The sequence below is a fragment of the Tinamus guttatus genome, unplaced genomic scaffold (genome assembly GCF_059628265.1).
Source record: "Tinamus guttatus ecotype Peru unplaced genomic scaffold, ASM5962826v1 Tinamus_guttatus_pri_ptg000033l, whole genome shotgun sequence".
Classification (NCBI taxonomy): domain Eukaryota; kingdom Metazoa; phylum Chordata; class Aves; order Tinamiformes; family Tinamidae; genus Tinamus; species Tinamus guttatus.
In genome coordinates, this window is record NW_028288567.1 from 5,600,066 (window position 1) to 5,620,042 (window position 19,977).

The window sequence follows — 19,977 nt, forward strand, 5'->3', positions numbered from 1 at the left end:
AACACTATCCAATACTCAGATGTGGTATCTGAAGAAAAATAGCACGTATTTGAAGACAGCTTTTTCACATTATAATAGAGAGCTCACAAACAATATTTCACTTGCAGGAATTCATATAAAATCTTAACAATTTTAATTGTTCTAATTGCTCTTGGTACTGAGGTGAATTGTAATGGTCATAATGTAAAGCTAGTTATATTCTTTGCATTGCACATAGGTGTATTATATGACTTGCCAAAAACATCTGACTTTTCTTGCTTATGGTAACAACATACTTGTCTTTACTGACTTCAGCTGGGATGCTTCTAATATAGACCTTTGACACTGAGAAAAATCTATTTATTTTTTCAACAAGAGTAATATTTTATTTTTCACTTTTCATTAGTTGCATAACATGTAAAGGGTTTCGTATTAGTTACAAGGAAAATTGCTAAATAATTAGTATAAGGAAACTGTGTTCAATACAATCAAAACCATTTGTCCCCTCACATGAACCTGCCAAATATTATTATGCTCTCAGATGGTCAGAGGGAATATTCCCTTCAGCTAATCTTTTGGGTCTTGTTAATAATATGAAAGGTAGAGCAAAAAATGCTCTCCTGGGATTCATGAAAGAGTAATTATTGCTTAATTTTCCATCTTCTCTATACAGGTTACTGTATTGGACATTTTGACATACTCTTAGGTCATCACTTTATACATACACTGACAAGCAAATTTGTCAAGCCTTATATTCTCTTCACAAGCATAGAATTCTTTATGGCAGTAGACAATTCTTTTCACCTCCAATAAACTCCACTCATATGCATAATGCAGCAAATGTACACAAAGTCCAAAGAATCTTTTCCTCAATCTCTCTTTTATCAAAGAGTTTTTGCGCTCATAGCTTCCTTTATTTCCCTTCTCAAGCATGTAGAAATATATGCTAATGTATCATTTTTATTACTTGACTAATGTCTCCAAAAACTTACAAGCATCCTACTACTACATGTAATGGAAGGACTATGGGAACACAGTGTAACTGTGTTTTTAGTAACATGGGAAAAAGAGACATGGTATGCTATATTTAAGATGTATAAAAATTCTATGCTTTTTTGTGTTACCTCCTAAATTTCTAAAAAGTTTTTTCATTCATTCCATAAAGTTTTAAGCTTTTATTTTTACTCTGGTAAAAATGAACGGTTGTGCAAATTGTAGGCCAGAACTTAATTCATGTGAATATGCCATCCACAGATGGACAGAGCTTCTGACATGAGCAGGACAGCTCTCTGGAGAATTAAATTTCAAAGTTAAGCCTTAGAGCTTCCAGTTTGCTCAGATTGATGTGCTCATGCACATGCACTTCCTCTCTCTCCATCTTCTACCTGATCCTGCCAGAGAAAAGCATCCTGCAGTCAGAAGCCAGAGAATTGAAGAGCAGTAACACATCTATTTTTTCTGGGAACCCAGGAAAGATTTGTTTCCTGACTGTCCAGCCACAAAATATTTGCTATGAGAAGGAAGAAAGCATGAAGGTCTGCTTTGTGGCAGCAAGACTGCTCTTCCAAAAGAACCTATATTTATACGAAACAAAACAAAATCTAGCAAACACTGTTTTCCCACAGGTATTTTGGTTCACTGGGCAAACATTATGGTCAGAGCTAAAGCTCTGTATCCTGTTCCTGTTTGTCATATGTAAGTCTCGCATAAATGTCAACACATTGCTTGACAATTCCTGCACATATGCACACCACACATGCCAATAGATACTAATAAATGTAGATGTGTATTTTTTTTTTCTTATTCCTTTACCAGGAAGATATTGAATACATTCCAGCAAGTTTAACTTTCTTTTAATGTGTACCATTTAACATGCACTTAAGGAAAGCGTTTTGTACTCAGCAGCCCTTACATAAAATGTTTAATTAAGCTGTTTGCCAACATCAATAAGTTTGTACTACACAGTCTGCCTCCAGCACCTGATTTAACATATGCACATTCTCATTTTTTTTTCCCTAGGATATTCTTCAGTCTAATAGGCAGAGTTAAATGTGACTTTTGGTTAAAAGATGAAAAGTGAAAATGCTAATCAGTTGCTTTCATTTACCATTATTTATTGATTAGCTTTTCTTCAAACATTGCACACTTTAGCGACTTTATTATACTTCAGTCAACCCTAATATAGAAATGTAATTGGTGTTAGGAAAAGCAAATGCGTTGACAGTGAAGTCAAATGAATGCCATTGGGAATCATTTAAATTCCTTGTATCTTCTTTAACTTTTTTTTTTTTTCCTCCTAGGAATATCGGAATCCTGCAGGAACTTTTGAGGATCTTTCTATTTAGGACTTTATCTTTCACTTTATAAAGCTTTCTTTTTGTCCTGCTACATGTATACTTTATACAAATATAAGACTGTTGAAACAGAATTCATAAGGTGCTGTTCATAGCCCTGCTGTTCCAAGAGGAAGGCAGGAACAAACTGATTCAGGAGTGTCACACACCAGGACCAGTTTCTTTGTGCCCCTGGGCAGAGCAAGCCAACGCTAGAGCCCTTGAGCAGCTATGTTACTTCTCTGTGTCCATCCACTCCTTCCCTGTGTTGTGATGCTGGAGGGGCAGCCAGAACTCTTTTCTAGCATTAACATGATTATGAAATAGCAACTTGGCTCTTTACTTTTCCCCATTATAGCTGTGCATGAGTCCATAATTAGATTGTAGAAACAATCTAATGTAGAAACTTAACTATTTTTAACGTAGGCCTGCTCATTTTGTCCTATGTCTTCTTCCTACTGTCTTCTCCAATAAAAATGTCCAAAATGGCAGATGAGTATTTTTATTAAAAATGAGCAGATTGATTTATTACATAAGAAATTATCTGACTCTGTTGACTCAAAACCGCAAACTCTATTTTAAGAGTCCGTATCATTCATATTTTAACCTTTCATATAACAATTTTTTTTCTTGGCTAGATTATCTGATGTTAAAAGCTTTGAAGTTTTTGCCTGATGATATGTGGAAATAAGATATATCAAAAAGTACATTACTTATTTATTCCCTCTTTTTTATTTTGATTTTTTTTAATTACATACTTGTCCCAAACTGTAAACTATGTGCATTTTATTCATACATTCATCCAAAAGCCTATCCATACATTTGATTGCATATATGTTTCCCAAAGTAAATGGTATTATCCACTTACCAAAAATATCATTTATGTGTACAAGTACACTTTTCACAGGCATTTTCTTCACACATTGACTAAGTATTTCTGAGTAATTACTGTAGGACTTTTACCATTCTTTTTATTGTGGTATCTGAACGTTTTGAATCCTAAAAGCCTTTCTGATGCTTTAGATTTTTTTTCTGCTCAGTTCAGTCAGTTGCTATTGAGGAAGACTAACTAGGTCAAGGTGAATTCCATGGTTTGATTTGAAGAGTGTGAGCTTTGTTATTCTAATCTCTTCTGGCATCGAGCTCTGCAGCCATGAGCAGGTTTTTAAAAAAAAAAAAAAAAGAAAAAAAAAAGGAAAAGAAAAGCCCTGTCTCCTTCATTTTGAAGCTGACAGTTTCATTGAGCCAGGAAAGGTAGGATGGGAAGCTCCAGCTATGGAGGATAAAATGGTATCAATAATGATAGGAGAAGCTTAGGAGCTCTGAGCAAAATGCAGGAAGCACACATCAAAAAGAAGCCTGGCTGCTAGTTTACACAGAAGATCTGAGGTACTGTTGTTCAAAATCCCTAAATCAAGTCAGAAAACCACCATCTTCCTACACGTTTGGAAACGGGTATTTCCACTACGATAGGATCTCTCACCTGGTTTGATAAGAAACTCCATTTTCAAGCAGAGAGAACTTTGCCAATGAAAGTTTTATCAGAAGTGAAGATCTGTGGTTAAAACAAATAGGCACCGTCTGGTTGTTTCAGTGCAAAAAGCAGAATCAGTACTTGAATTATCAGAGTTCCTCAGATGCTGGCACTTGCGCAAATGGAGGCAGAAAGATGTGAGAGCTGGTGCACGTAAAATAGCAGCCAGAGAGACAAAGAACGTAACAAAAGAGTAGTTCGCCCTGGGGTTGCAATACTGCTGTTTTAGAAATCAGACAAAAATTCCAAGATTAATGCTTTCACTGCTTTATAGTATTGTCATATTCCAGTCAAAAGTTAAAAAATGCATCTAGTCATAGCCAAGTCTAAATCTAAATTCCAGAAATGCATCGAGTTCAGGCTGACTGCTGTTATAACAATTCTCACCGCTTCTGAAGTGTTTTTTTCCTCCTCAGTATGCACCTCCTTTAGGTCACACATAAAATGAAGGTGTTTTTGGTCTGATTTTTGCAGCCAGTAACTGATCTTAGTTAGGCATTCTCAAAACTGGGAGCTGTTCCCCATGACTTCATTCTTAATTACAAATTAAGACATGGCCCTTAAGGAGAATGCATGTGGAAGAGTCTGCCAGGCATTCAGGAGATCAGAGGATCTTCCACTGCCCAGCTGAAGCCAGGAAGGCGGGTGCAGTGCCCACAGAGGCTGTGGGTGCTGTCACCAAAGAAAAGGCATGGACTGGTCCGAGCATTGGTCTCACGCAGTTGGAAGGGGCATCTCGACCACGCTTCTGTGGTCAATTTGTAGCGTGCAGGAAGATATCTAAAGGAATTTGTGATGTTTTGTTCATAGTATTTCTCTCCATGTTTATGCTACTGTAAAAATAGCGTAAAGCTTATCTATTTTATTGCTACAATGTCGTATTTCAGTCTCACCAGCAATTTCACATGATCAGTATAATTAGATTAGGACTGATTATTATGTAATGGATTACACAGTTAAGTGTACATATACTGTGTACATACACCATTTGTGCTTTTTAATATATTCTAAATCTGAAATGTTATGCTTTTCTCAAAAGCTTTTTTGAGTAGATCATGAGTTCTTTCCACAAACAAAACGCGTATCGCTTTCATCGAGAATCTGTCTGAAAATGGAAATCTGCTTGTTCTCTGCCATATAAAATGATTCCAGAGAGTTTGGAATCGCTGGAACTCTGATTCCAGAGATTCTTGTTTATCTTAAATAAAAATCTAAGTCTCTTACAAGCTATATTTGCAGGTATTATGAAAGTGAAATACGGTCTCTTTGCAATAGCAGTCACAAATAGTGATATCTTACTAAGAAATCTTATTATTCCTCTTGAAATAGAATGGCTTTGCTTAAGCTGCATATATTGTACAAGTGTCTTTTTATTCAGTAGCCATCATTTATGTGTTAATAGAGCAAGCTGTTCTTTGTCACTCTGCATCCAGAAAGCATTACTTCTTTCTCAGGCAAAATAAGAACCTTTTCCTAGTGCTATGCTGATGTCCTTCAGGTTTTGTGATGCGTTTTATACAGTTTACAAATATCTTTTTACAGTTCAGACTGATTCTGCTTAAGTGTTTAGGTTTGGAGCATTATTGTACCTTTGGAGTGACTCTCCAGACTGCCCACTTACTGCACATTGGTTTGATTTAGGCTGTCCAACTATTTAGACTGAGCCACTGCTTCATCACAGTTGTGCACCAAACCCTCCAATCCGAACAAGTTCCAAAACGAGGACAGTTTCTTGGGACAGCTTGGAGTAATGTGTGTGGGTTGGATCATGGGACCAGCATAATCTACTCTCAGTTACAACTCTTGAACTGTGTATATGGTACCCTTGGCAGCAGCTATTGATTTTATTCTATGTAATATATCCTTAGTGTTAGTGGTAGTCTGCGCTGCAGACAACCCAGTAATGTTTGAAATTCATCAAAACAGATAGAAGTGTAAGTGTGACCCTGCTTTTGACTTCCTTTAACTAGAAAACTTGTGCTGATAGTTGCTTTGAGAAGATTAATTGATCTGAGTTGATCTAATTCTCACGATGTCACAAGTTCTAACCCAAAGAGTGGAGGAACCAGTTATACTATGGCATTTTTATTCTTGCAGAAAAATAACAGGAGAAGTTAAGTAAACATGATTGTCCCATATAGCCTATTAAAAAAAAAAAAAAAAAGCTGATAAGAAATTTGGGAAAGGCCTTACCTTTTCCTGAGACATAATGTTTTTTATACATGTGCCAGCTCTCTTTCTGAATCTAACATCTTCAGCTAAGCATCATGCAAGCAAAGCAAAAAGGCTTCTGTTGCATAGCAGCTGAGTTTCATTCCTTCCTCAGTTTTAGTAACCCTTTAGGAAAAAATGCACTTTAATCTCTACTTTTAAAACTTCTCTTGAAAAGATTGCTCAATATTTAGATTACCAGTGTGTTACCCTATGATACATAGAGAATGAAACTAAAGTTAATCTGAAAGCTGCCTAGCTTGGAATGTCACAGTCTTCCTAGTGCAAACAGCAATCTCACAAGCAACTGTTAAGGTATTAGTTTGTTTCGAGTAATTTAGTCTTACCACAGAGCTTGGCTTTTGAGAAGACATTTAGTGCTCCACAGACAAAAGTGCTGGTTCTGTGGGTTGTTTGGAAGAACTGAAGCAGAGTTTGCATTCCTGATTTTTATTATCCACGTTTCAGTTGCCCCCAAGAACTTTGGCTAATCACATTGCATTGTCGATCATAAAAGCCAGGAAAAACAACAAGAGACAATGCGTTAGAGAGGTTCAAAGAAAATAGTCTGTGCTTTTTACTTCTGAAACTGAAAAATCAATTGGATATACAAGAAAAAAAATGTCAATGGAGTTACAGATGGAAATGCTTTGTACAGAACATAGGCTGTCCCCTTCCATATTTTTCAGATGTATAGCATTTGCTATGCAAGTCGGATAGTGGAAGAATTATAAAAATCAGATTAGCAAATTACATATGCTGGGGAGTCTCTCATATTTGCCAATACGTGTCACTTACCTTTCAGGGTAGATGTCACACTCACTAATGTTGAATGCTCTAGCTGTGGCCGTCCACAGTTGTGCCTAAGCCATACAGAATCCCAGGGTGACACACTGGTGTCATGGTGACTTTTCTGGAGATGTGAGCAAAGCTCGGGAATTGCAGAGTCCTCACACCACCGCAGTAGCTCTCATCCCTGGCCTCCTGAAAGCTTGCAGCTTTTGGTGGGTGCTGCTCAGTAGGGTTTCAGAGAGGCTCTCCAGTTGCTCATGGCAGTGGATGGACCCTCTGCTCCTATTTCTACTTTGCTTCTCTCTTCTACCTCCTAACTACAATAGGTATTTCTGCTCTTGAAAGGCTTTGTTGTAAATCAGCCTTACCTAATAGAAACAAAGGCAGATGATTCTAGGATATTTGGGGAAAAGTTGTCAACGTAGATAACTGTGAAGAATAATGGTGTTGCCCTGATGGTACAACTTCACTCTAACATTTCCATTTCTTCCTGCTGAGCTCTCGCCTCATGAGGATTATACCCAGATTCTCTTTGTAATACAGGGAGACCAGAAGCTGTGCTGGTATGGCTAGGAGCCGCTGCACAGGATTTCTCTGAAAATATCCTTACCTGAATCTGGCAATGCCCTCGCCATAGCAGTATGTGTGAGAACAGGAAGGTCCCACTCTCACAAAGCTGGGAGATGAGGAGTGGAGTCTTTCTCAACGTGGTAAGCAGACAAAATGCTAGTAGCGTAAAGAGGGCTGCTTGGGCTCCTGCTTGGGGGATTCACTGGTGGTTGGATTCCAGCGCAGGTATGGTTTTCATTAAGCTTTGCGTAACTTCTCGTAGTTGATTTTTGTAATAGCACGTTTATTAAGTATTTTAAATTTGTGGACTATGTACTCAGGATATGGGATTTTTATTCATGCTTTAATGGTATAACTTTAGCAAAATAGTTTGGAAACTATGCTGTTATGGTATGTTCGTTATAAAGTTGTGCTGTGTGTAACTTTGGGCTATTTTCTTACTCTATTATGGATTACTTTATAGTAGAACTTAAATCCAGAAGCTATGCTGGCACTATATGGGACTTGCTTCACCCAATGTATGTCTTACTGTCCCCAGAAAGCATATAAATTTCTGTCATAAAATAATATAAACTGAAATACTATTTTTTTACAAAGGTGTGAACAAGCAGGCTATTTGGATTTTGCAGAAAACAGGGAATGAAGTGAAATGAATAGCATGAAAATCAGTGATTTCAAATAAGTGTAACAGTGCAAGGCAGACGTATGTGAAGTTCTCAGTGCTCGAAGCTCTTGGTCATTCACTGTGGCCTTTCCCTTTGATCTTGGTTCTACCTTCTTAAGGGATAGAGGACTGAAAGTCACCCTGCTTTGGAGTTGAAGGCATCAGTGCTCGACTATTAGCTTCTGGTTCAATGCTTTGTGGAGGGAAAAAAAAAAAAAAAAACTAGTTGGACAGTCTAAGATAAATTGCTGTTGCTGAAATAAAGAGGTTTCTAAGGCCACCCTTGTAGCTGTTTGATGTTCTGCTATTGTGCCCAACAAGTCCTTTTCTCAAACACTGCAGTCTTCCTGTTCAGCATCGGCATCCCATTCAGCATCACGTTTCTAAGTGCCACCACTGCAGCCCACTGCTGTTGCAAGGGTCAGCCTGGCCAGGTTTGTGGTCCTACATACATGGACATTTGATAAGATTAACATCTGGTTGGATCTCTACCTAAAGAGGTGTAGCTCCTTTGTGAATTGAGAAAATAGATTTTTTTGTTGTTCAGTTGCTTAGGAAAACTTTTTTTTTTTTATGGTGTTTTCTTAGTGCCTAGCACTGGGATAGTCTCATACCCAACGGGCCTCAGAGCTCAGCACGTGCTCCTAAGATGCTTATGATGATTGCGTGTAGTAGATGGCCGTTGTGCAAGGGTTTATGGAGTGCTGCTGTTTTGCATATTACCACTGTGGGTTGGCAGGCAGGGCTTCAAGGCTCATGGGGTGAAGCTAATCCCTGCTTTTGCACTCTTGCAGAAATCCTGGCAGGACTTTAGGCCATGAAGAGTGTTGGATGGAGGACAAGGGCTGGGGGGGATGTTAGAAATTGCATCCGAAACTCTGCTGGGAGTCTTAATACTGGTAATATGTGTTCAGTGTGATAAAATAAAAAAAAAGTGCTTCTTAGGGAAAGCTGACATGAGACCAGGCAGCTCTGCTTTGCTGCTGTAGATCAGAAGGCCCTTCCTGATTCTTTACTTGACTGGAAGGGTTTAGCTACCTATTCTACAGCGAACAACAAAGCAACTCTGCATTGTAATATCAGAGTAGTAATAGAGCACTTCCTCTACTTAAAATTAAGTTTATATTCCCTGCAGAAATACACATGGTTTTTAGTGAAATAAATACAGTTTAGCATGTTTGGTATTAATAATATTGGCTCTGTGCTGTTTGTATGCATTTTTGTGCCAGAAGAATTTTCTATGAGAAAAATATGTCTTGAAAGCTTTTGTACAGATGAAATGCAATACTTTTTCCTTGCAAAATGCCTCCCAAAGGCCTCATGTGGCGTTCTGTGCTGTATACTAATCTATAATAGGACAGAGAGATTCCAGCTGACCTTCACCAAATGGCCAGTTCCTTGCCATGTACCCGGTGAACACTTTCTGTGGCAGGACTTTCATTCGTGAATCCAGTGCCCCAGAGGGGACCATGGATGGGAAATAAGGCTACCTCTAAAAGGACAGACTATGAAGCCAAACAAGCATAAAAGGGTGGGACAGTGGCCAAGTAAGTCATTGTGTAGAAGTTACTGTTTATTCCCAAAGGCTCTAGTGGTCTTTTTTTGTACAAAAGCATCAGTGCAGAAACCGCTGAATACATGAGTGGGTATCTGGTGCTGAGAAACCAGGACAGAGAACTTGGAAAAAAGACCCTGATAGTTTGTGAGAGACCAAGTTTTGGATGGCTAGGAACAGATGACTTTGGATATGCAGAGCAAGACTGATTCTTAAACAGATTCCTTTGAAGTCACCACTTACATATGCCTGATTGGGGGAGAAGAATCTCATTAGCTGTCATCTACCCATTAGGCTAATATGTGATATCCAGCTTAAGAACATACATATACTGAATCTGCATCACAAAGTGTAATGTTAATGACATGCAGTAGTGGCAGATATGATGAGGCTAAAGTCAAATGCCAACAAGCCAAGGTCTCTACTGCAAAACAGGGATGTTTGGGGTATTCAGGAATTGGTCACTGACCCAAGAGCTGAAAGATTAGTTAGCCACTTGAGCATGCTGTTCGTCCTTCAGGTTCAGCCAGGCTCTTGCATACCTGGTTCTTTGATACCTGAGTCTAATGCAAGTCCCTTAAGTACAAAGATAGTGTAGTTCTGTCACAACACGAGATCAGCAAACTACAGGGCCTTGGGAGAAGGTAGGCTGTATGGGAATGCGCCTGGAGGACCGTGAAATAATACACAGCTCTGAGGCAGCAACATGAACCAACAGGAACAACTGAGTGTGCAATCAAATAGCTACTTTCTAACAAGAGCAGATGTGCAGTATTTTGCCAGTTAGTACCGAGATTTGCATCATGTGCATGCAGATCATTTCAATAAGCAGTAACCGAACTTAGTACGATTAGTGTGTTCCATTCCCCAATGTGGGCACACCCTGTAGCAGCAGCAGCTCCTCTTCATTTTAAAATTAGCAGCTCTCTTACAGAATTTTATACGTATGACATTTTTGGAATTTCTCATATGCAAAAACTGTTCCTCTTGTAGTCTTCCTATATCACTAAACTTTGGCTGTAGCATTGCTTTTTGCTTTCCTTCTGATAATGCGATGTGTCAGAATACATCTTGCCTGCTTAGTTTTGCTCTCCTTCTTACTTGCCCAGACGTTTGATTCTTTTTTTCCCCCTATTCTCATTGTTTGGAAGCACAACATTTTATATGAGTCTTTATTGCAAAACAGATAATTGGTTTTTGTATTTGTCAGATGCTTCCTTGTTTCAGATTTTTTTTTTCTGTATTCTTATGGTATCTCTACATTATAGTTTGAGGCGGCCCCTTCCTGGGGGGCCTTACTTGCAGGTAGAGGTAACATATTTCGTTTAGCTGGTGGTTGAAGCAGCCCTGTCGAGCTCTCTATTCCCGGAGGCGCAGGAAACCAGTGTCCTCAAGGGGGCACTATTGGTTTAAGCGCCAGGTAGAGGAGGTTTCACCGCCGCTTTCCTGTGTAGGGCATTGACAAAAGAGCTCAGGAGCTCCTAGCAGGGCTTTCAAACCACAGTTGCAATACGCAGATAAAAATAAGTCATACAAAAGGTAAAGGAGTCTTCACTTTTATAATTCAGGTACAAAATGAATTTAGTTTTGAAGTTTAAACATCAAAAATGTTAATTTTCAGTTAAAATCAAGATCATAGGATCATGAAGGTTTACTTATTTCCTGTTTCATTGCTTCTCTCATTCCTTCTTTTGCTACTAAATTTGTGTGTAAAATAACACATTAGAATTTCATGCAGTGAGAAAAGCAGCTCTCACTATGTGTAACATCTTGGTTTTCCTGTTGTTATGGACGTGTTATGTTACACTCCTTAGAAAGCTTCCTGGCTGGAGCCTCAGTTTCCCAAACTTGTGATAATTAAAGGACCTGCAGGGTATTTCTAAGCTTGAATGCTAGTAAGCATCTTCTGCTACCTCTTGAAGACCATCTGGATTTTTCTAGTTACTGGTTTTAGACACTGGAATAATTTACTAGTTCTTTGAGGAGCAGATATATAAATACTAATTAAATCCAATGTGTTGCTGCTCTACTAACATATACTCCATTTCTGAATATTGTAAATTGAGAATTTTAAACCACTAGCTGCAGGCCACAGAAGGATTTATTTTCAAGCTTGGCATTGAAAACTAGGAGGTTCTAAGCTTGTAGTTCCAGAGTCAGCTTACCATCCCATTCTCACTCTCCACACATAGCTCTGTGTAGTGTGTATCAGTGTCTGTACAGGAGTACAGACCCTTCAAGCAGGAATTTGCTAAAATTTGATGACTAGTTTGTAAAGGCAAAGTTGTTGCGTATCCGAGCTATACTCTCTTATCAACCTGGTCTTGCCTAGCGAGGTATATTAATAGTTTCTGCAGATTTAGGAAGTGCTTTTGTAAGGCACAAACTGTGAGAAAGAAGTGTTAGTTGCTGCCACATATTATTTATTTTAGCTTAATTATTTTCATGGTGCATCAATGATACGCTGTGGTCTATCGTAACAGTGGTAGGAGAAAAGAGCCACAAAAGAATTGTCACTGAGAAAAGGACATTATGTGAAAACCTAATTTTTACTTTGATATCGTTGTCTTGCGTCTTGCTGCAAGAGGGTTTAGTAGGTAAAACTGAACTCTGTGCTGGGCCCTGCAGTGAGGAATTCCTTGGAAGAAACAAGCCTTGTATTCTTCACAAGAAGGATTAGCAGTTCCTAAATGCCTGACTAATTTCTTAAGCACAGTTCACGCTGCTATAAAGGAAACAGCAGCACTAGCAGTGCTTCAGCACTACTCGCTTCCCTGTGACTGCAGTCACCGAGGGGGATAGAGGCGCTGAAGGAACTAGACAGAGGAAAGAGCAGAGCCCAAAGCAGAGCAGCTATGAAGTCAAGGCAATCCAAATCATTTGCAAGAGCATATAGCCATCCTGTAGAAGCAGGAGCAGCTCTGAAATGTAAGGAAAAGCCTCGCAAGCTGGTGGCATGTCAGTCTTTTTTTTTTTAATGGAGGCTATGGGTGACAGATTATCAGCGTCTGAACCCCTGCTACCTAATCTGAGTCACAGAGGTTATTTGTGCGCTATTCCCACTTTGCCTGTGCTCCATGCAACAGCCTCTGCTTTTCTGCCAGCTGCTGCCGGTCCCGTTGCCCTCACTGCAGGGGAAAGGCCTCCCTGCCAGTGAGGATCTCATCAGCCTCCCAAGCCCTCTTGATACCTTGAGGTAATGATTATTATTAGTGCCAGCACCCCTTTTGGGGGACTGTTAGCCTAAATTATAGCTCAAAATTGGCTATCCTCATTTGTTAATTATTCTTGTTTGTAAAATACTCCTCTGAGGGACAGGGAATAAATGTTGCCATTAAGAACTTAAATAGGCTTTCAGATGAAATACCATAACCAGCTGCAGGTCAGCAACAAACCATTCTTTGTTAAGGTGTTTTTCTTTTACAGAGATACAGACTTAACAGGCTGAATAATCTCATCTTTTTAAGGTGGACTGTTAAGGTGGACTATTTATACGGCCAAAAAGGTCTTAGAGGTCACAGCAGCTGAAAGGAATATTTTTTATTTTAACATAAAACATTCTGAAAAGCCCTGTGAAAAGGGATGTGTTGTTAGTTATTTTGTTGTTGTTAATATTTGACACATTTCTTTTCCTATGTTACTTTTATTTGGAAATAATAAAATCTTACACCCCAAAATAATCCTTTCTGGCTGATACAAGAATTATGAATCTAGAATCAATACCAAACTACACTTAGATCGGAAATCTAATCTTGCTGGAATTATTTAAAAATCAAATCCAAGTAATTGTAGAGGACTGTTTGTGAATATTATAAGCAATGTAAAATCAGTGAAATTGTTTCAGAATACATAACAAATCCTGGCATCTCAGTATGAACCCAAAATTACAGAGGAAAAAAATACATTTTTGCCAAACCATACATTTGTCTTTAAGCTGCTAGCGCACTAGGCTGTACCTTTAGATCACACTATCTCAGAAATTGTGGCAGTATCACAGAGCAATAGGTAAAAATTCTGAAGAACTACAGTATTGTTTGAACCTCCTTAGAGAAAAAAAATATTTTATATATGTATATATATAAAGTAAGCAAGAAGAATCCACCCAAGGAAGATGGAAAAATATTTAGACACTGTGGAAAGAAATATACAGAAAACAGCTGTTGATATGACAGGGTTCAGGAAATCCTACATAACGTGAACGGATGTATCCTCATTGGTTTTAGTACGGGGAAATTAGCTGTCATGGAAAAATATTTGAATTAAGAAGAGAGAAGGTAAATTTAGATTTTAAAAGGGTAAAACTGACAGAAAATATGAGAAATAAATACATTTAAAATGAATCTTAGCTGTGATAATAGTTGCTATATATATATTTTTCTACTTAACATCGTTTTTCCATTTAGTGTGATTGTAGCTATCAAACTATAGTTGTAATAGGATCTTTGAACTTTCTTGTTAAATTATTTTAATAGGATATAGACAATAACCAGCTACTGTTAGTGTAGCACTAGTTCATTCACTATACCTAATATGAGTAAAGATGGTACAAGTGTGCCAATAACTACCTAAGTAACTGTGGCTACTGAAAACATTTGCTGTGAGTCACTAAATCTACACTGAGTCAACGCTCTGAGCATTTGTGGTGCTTTTATAAGCCTCTGTTGCATGTGTTCCAGAGATGAAGAGAAATAAATAAGAACTTCCATTTTGTGTTCATCTTCAATTAAATTGAATTCACTAGTAAATTTATATCATAGTGAATTGAACCATCTGGACATACTGCAAACAAAGGCAGCCTCTGAAAGAGGTGTGAATGAGTAGGCTGCTTTATGTGGCTCCTGATCCATGCTCTTGCAAGAAGGCTGGTGAGGAATGCCCTCTAGTAATTGTAAAAAACAGCTTTTCCTTAATATTCCTTTTTCTTGACCTTTATTTTCTTTCTGCTTAACTAGTTCATTTTTTTTTAATATCTGTTTTCTTAATGATGTCAAAGAACAACTTATGTCTTTCTGGCTCCACAAGACTGTCAAAAATTTTTCACGAGGGCAAAATAGGGCTTAAACTTTTCATTGTTTCGTTTGTGAGTGTTTCATACAGAGAAAGGCCATTTTCTCGAGTCAAAGACTCTGTCAAATAACCAGGCATAAAATCAGATGTGGAAAATAGTAACTAATAATCTTGAGGCAGAGTGCACGGAGGAACGGTGATGGTTTGAACAGAGTTTGAATTCTGCTACGATTACGTTCTGAAGATGCTGCACAGCCTTCGTTCCTCCTGTGGGCATAACTATGTCCATGTTCAAAAACGGAACGCTCAGACACAGAAATGTGCTCCTTCCCATTCATTATTTTTCTAAACTGGGAAAGATCCTAGACGCTTGCTCCAGCTGGTGAGGCATGCCTTTCTAATGAGATATGCTAACACTGAAGGTGAGGCCCAGCTCTGTGTGAAATGGGGGCTAATCACCTCTGCTGAGCTGATAAATACGGGTTTCATCCCAGTGCTGCTCAAGCCAGCGACATCAAGGCTGCAAAGAGGGAGATGAAAGAAAGGAGGCAGTACCATGGTGAAGGGTTAGGGATAAGGGGCAATTACTAGTTATCTAGTGCTGTATGAACCAAAGGAAAACTAATGTTAAAACAGAATGCAGCCGAGGCAAATAGAATTTGAAGAGGTAAATAAATCGCAGGGGGTACAAAACCTTTCTATTTTGTAAATCTGAAGGGCAAAAGTGCTTGCTCTGATAAATACCATAAAACAGTAGAGAAGAAAATCAGTGTAACAATTCTGTGCATTTGAGGTCCAAGATGACATAGTGCCACTGATATAATTACGCTGCCTCGCTTTCCAAGCCACCTATGTGCATGTGCACCTCTAGTTGTAATTGCTAACAATTAGCAGACTGCGTTGCACTTTGCTCCTTCTCAGAGAAGACACATAATATGCTCTATAATTCATCCTTCTGACCCATTTTGTAAAAAAAAACAAAACACACCACTCATCCTGGCAGGAGCTTGTTTGACAGAAGGCATGGCAGCAAGAGCTTTTGCTCTGTCTCACTCCACTGGCCACAACAGAAGTCAGAACCTAAGCTATTGTCCTAGATAACTGCTAGATCACTGACATTTCTTTTCAATTTCAATTTCTTTTCTTTATGCACTACAAGGAGCATCAAGGAATGGTATCAAGGAATCAAGGAATCAAGGAATAGTTAATAAAAGTCATTTGGCAGCTTAGTTAAAAGACCATATACTAAAGCCAGAAACAAAATGGGCTAATGTTCTATTGGACAAACAGCAGAAAGATCTGGATTAATGTAATATTAAGTTCAAATAAATTTTCAGCCGTAGTATTTGTCTAACATGCCCAGGCATCTAGGCCTACCAAAATATATAAGAGTAATTATTGCACTTAAATTAAGAAAGATACTTCAATTTTTGTTTTTGATCAAATCATCAGACTTGCCAGATAGTAACATACTTCTTGCCAATCTAAGTGATTGAAAAGGAAGCAGCAGCTTAAGCATTTCTTCAGATAAACAGTAATACTAAGTAAGATAGTTTAACCAATTGTTTCACAGTTTAGGTAACAACACAGTTCTTTGGTTAAGAAAACTAAGACATAAAAGAGTGAAAAAAAATTGTCTGAGGTGCAATTCAGTGATACAGACAGAATTAGAATCTGGCCCTATCCTTACGAATCTACATCCATCACTGCACTATATTGACTTCTCTTGAGTTAGTGTCTAAAATTCAGTGTATTTAATGATCATGATTAAGTACACAAAGTTAGGGCCTGCTAACAAAGCCATTATTTATTTTTTATAACAAAAATAATTATTGGAAATGACTCCTAGATTTCCATACATTGTACTTGTAGTTTGTGATTCAATTGAAAATGAAGGATTTAACATCTACAGGACAAAAGAGGGTTAGTTAGGCATGGCTGGAAACTCAGTAACGTTTTTGCTTTGCAACTAGTATCTACCTGATGGGAAACTGATGCATCTGTATTGAGAGTGAGGTAAAAAGAAAAAGTGTTTTGATCAGATAGCCATACAGAATGTGCCTCTGTCTGCCTTCTCTGTACTTATTTCTCAGAACTTAGGGTGGTGATCAGAGGTGCAGTGTCTAGTTGGAGGCCTGTAGCTAGCGGGGTCCCCCAGGGATCAGTCCAGGGTCTAGTCCTGTTCAATTTATTCATCAATGACCTGGATGAAGGCACAGAGTGCTCCCTCAGCAAGTTTGCTGATGATACCAAACTGGGAGGAGTAGCTGATACCCCAGAGGGCTGCGCTACCATCCAGAGGGACTTGGGCAGACTGGACAACTGGGCGGTGAAAAACCTCATGCAATTCAACAAGGCCAAGTGCAAGGTTCTGCACGTGGGGAGGAATAACCCCAGACACCAGTACAGGCTGGGGACTGACCTTCTGGAGAGCAGCTCTGCAGAGAAAGACCTGGGTGTCATGGTGGACGACAAGTTGACCATGAGGCAGCAGTGTGCCCTCGTGGCCAAGAAGGCCAATGGGATCCTGGGGTGCATTAAGAAGAGCGTCTCCAGCAGGTCGAGGGAGGTGATCCTGCCCCTCTGCTCAGCCCTGGTGAGGCCACATCTGGAGTATTGTGTCCAGTTCTGGGCTCCACAGTACAAGAGGGATGTGGAGCTGCTGGAGAGAGTCCAGCGCAGGGCCACAAGGATGATGAGGGGCCTGGAACACCTGCCCTATGAGGAGAGGCTGAGGGAGCTGGGCCTGTTCAGCCTGGAGAAGAGAAGGCTGAGAGGGCATCTGATCAGTGTATATAAGCTCCTCAAGGGAGGCAGTGAGGAGGATGGTGCTGGCCTCTTTTCAGTGGTGGTCACTGATACAACTAGAGGTAAAGGCCACAAACTGAAACACCAAAAGTTCCACAGGAACTTAAGGAAAAATTTCTTTACTGTGAGGGTGACAGAGCCCTGGAACAGGCTGCCCAGAGAGGTTGTGGAGTCTCCTTCTCTGGAGATCTTCAAAACTTGGACGCAGTCCTGTGCCACGTGCTCTAGGTGACCCTGCATGTGCAGGGGGGTTGGACTAGATGACCTCTAGAGGTCCCTTCCAACCTTAAGCATTCTATGATTCTATGAACTTGGTATAGTTGGACATAAGTTATAAAATGTCAAGGATCCATAAAAATCTTAAATGGACAACTGTCACTCTGCCCAAGTCCCTGCTGTACTATTTTTCTTCATTTTTTCTCACTTAAAACACCCTTAAAGTTGATGGGAATTTTGATCTTGTTACAGTAGAAGCACTAGCAGGAAAGAAATCTCCAGGAACTGTTGTGGAGTTTCCCCTCCATTATTTACGTGCCACAGAGGGATTTCCCCTACTTCCCACTCCCGAGGAACAGGCAGTGATTTGTAATGTAACCTATTTTCTGGGACTTCAGGGAAGTCGTAGCAGGCTTAGAAACTCCATCCGTAAGTGCTGTTGCTCTTCCCTGCATTGTCCCATCTATTCCTATCACCTTGGTGTGATGGGCAAATAGATTTCTCTGGGTACAAGCAGAGGACAAGTGAGGTGACTGTCCTTCCCATTGGCTTGCAGTTACACAGGGTACTTCCTTGAAATGTCAGCCCATATTAGAAAATTCTGGAGTTTTGGCTGCACTTTTATAACACTACTTATATGAAGCTCCAGCCCACACTTGGATACTATTTGGAGACGGGGCCTTATCGTGAACTCTCTGGGGCCAAGGAAGTGGCCTTGCAACCCATCAGTACAGACCAGGACGGGAGAATTGCAGCCACAGCTGCCACTCCTCCTCTCTTCAACTCCAGCTGCAAATAAAAAACATAAGTCTTTTATCTCACCTAAAGATGGGTAGCTTTTGTTCATATTTTTCTCCAAAAGCAGCCCAAGAAATAATATTCTGTAGGCCCTACAGCAAAAGTATTACATACCTCCTACTTTTGCTGAGTGCTAATGAGAGAGAAAACAAACCTGTAACAAACCTCATTTTATCTGTGGCTTTTCATGCAGGACTTTTTTGAGTTGCACTTTCTAAATAGTTATCATGTTCTACATCTGATGTTGAATCTTTGTATTAAAGTTCCTGGATTTGTCCTTGTAAGTACAGTCATCAAGTTTGTCTTTAGGAGATAGATACCTGTCTCCAGATAAAAAACAATGCATCCAAAAAGACCACAGGTTACAGGTTGCAGAGATGATGCCTAACCCCTTAAAGTGGAGCCATGACTTCTAAATATTTTCCAGACTAACACTTCTCAAGACTCCTAGGCTAAACAGCGAGGCTAAAACTGGAAGGCTTCTGTTTTCATTCTGGGATTAGAAGAACACCTCAAATTTTCTCTCTTAATTAATTTCAAGCAAGGTCTGTCAGAAGAGGGTTCAGAAATCACAGAATCACCTATTGCTTAGGGTTGGAAGGGACCTCTAGAGATCATCTAGTCCAATCCCCCTGCACACGCAGGGTCACCTAGAGCACGTGGCACAGGACTGCGTCCAAGTGGGTTTTGAAGATCTCCAGAGAAGGAGACTCCACAACCTCTCTGGGCAGCCTGTTCCACTGCTCTGTCACCCTCACAGTAAAGAAGTTCTTCCTCACATGGAGGTGGAACTTCCTGTATTTCAGCTTACACCCATTACCCCTCGTCCTGTCACCGGCCACCAGGGAGAAGAGTCTGGCCCCATCCCCCATACAATCACCCCTCAGGTACTTGAACATGTTGATCAAATCTCCTCTCAGCCTTATTTCCTCCAGGCTAAACAGGCCCAGCCCGCCTAGTCTTTCCTCATGAGACAAATGCTCCAGTCCCTTAAATCATCTTCATGGCTCTGCCCTGGACGCTCTAAAAGCTCAATGTCCTTCTTGTACTGAAGACACGTAATGAAATCAAAACTAAACATCTCCCCACCCCATGACAAATAGCCCGAGCTCTGCCGGCATGGCTGCGTTTTAATAACCCTCTTGCGTGGCTCTGCCGCTGAGCTCCAGGAGAGCGGCGTTCGTAGGGCAGATGGCACCGGGAGGTACCAGCAATGAATGCACCAGGGTCTGCCGGGCTGCCCTGCAGGCCTTCCCATAGCTACTGGTGCGATGAGTGGTAAAACCACTTGAACAACCTCTAGCTTGTCCAGTTTTTTTAAGTTATCACAACATGGAAAATAGCTGTCCTATCAACAGCTCACTCTGAATTGATGTGAGCGTTTACCTCCCTGAAAATGAGGTAAACTCTCTTATAGTTTGACAAGATGCAAGTTACAGAAACTATATAAAGTTTCCTGACAAGTTTTAAGGATTGAGAGTTAAAAATTGTAAATGAAACACGACTGTTT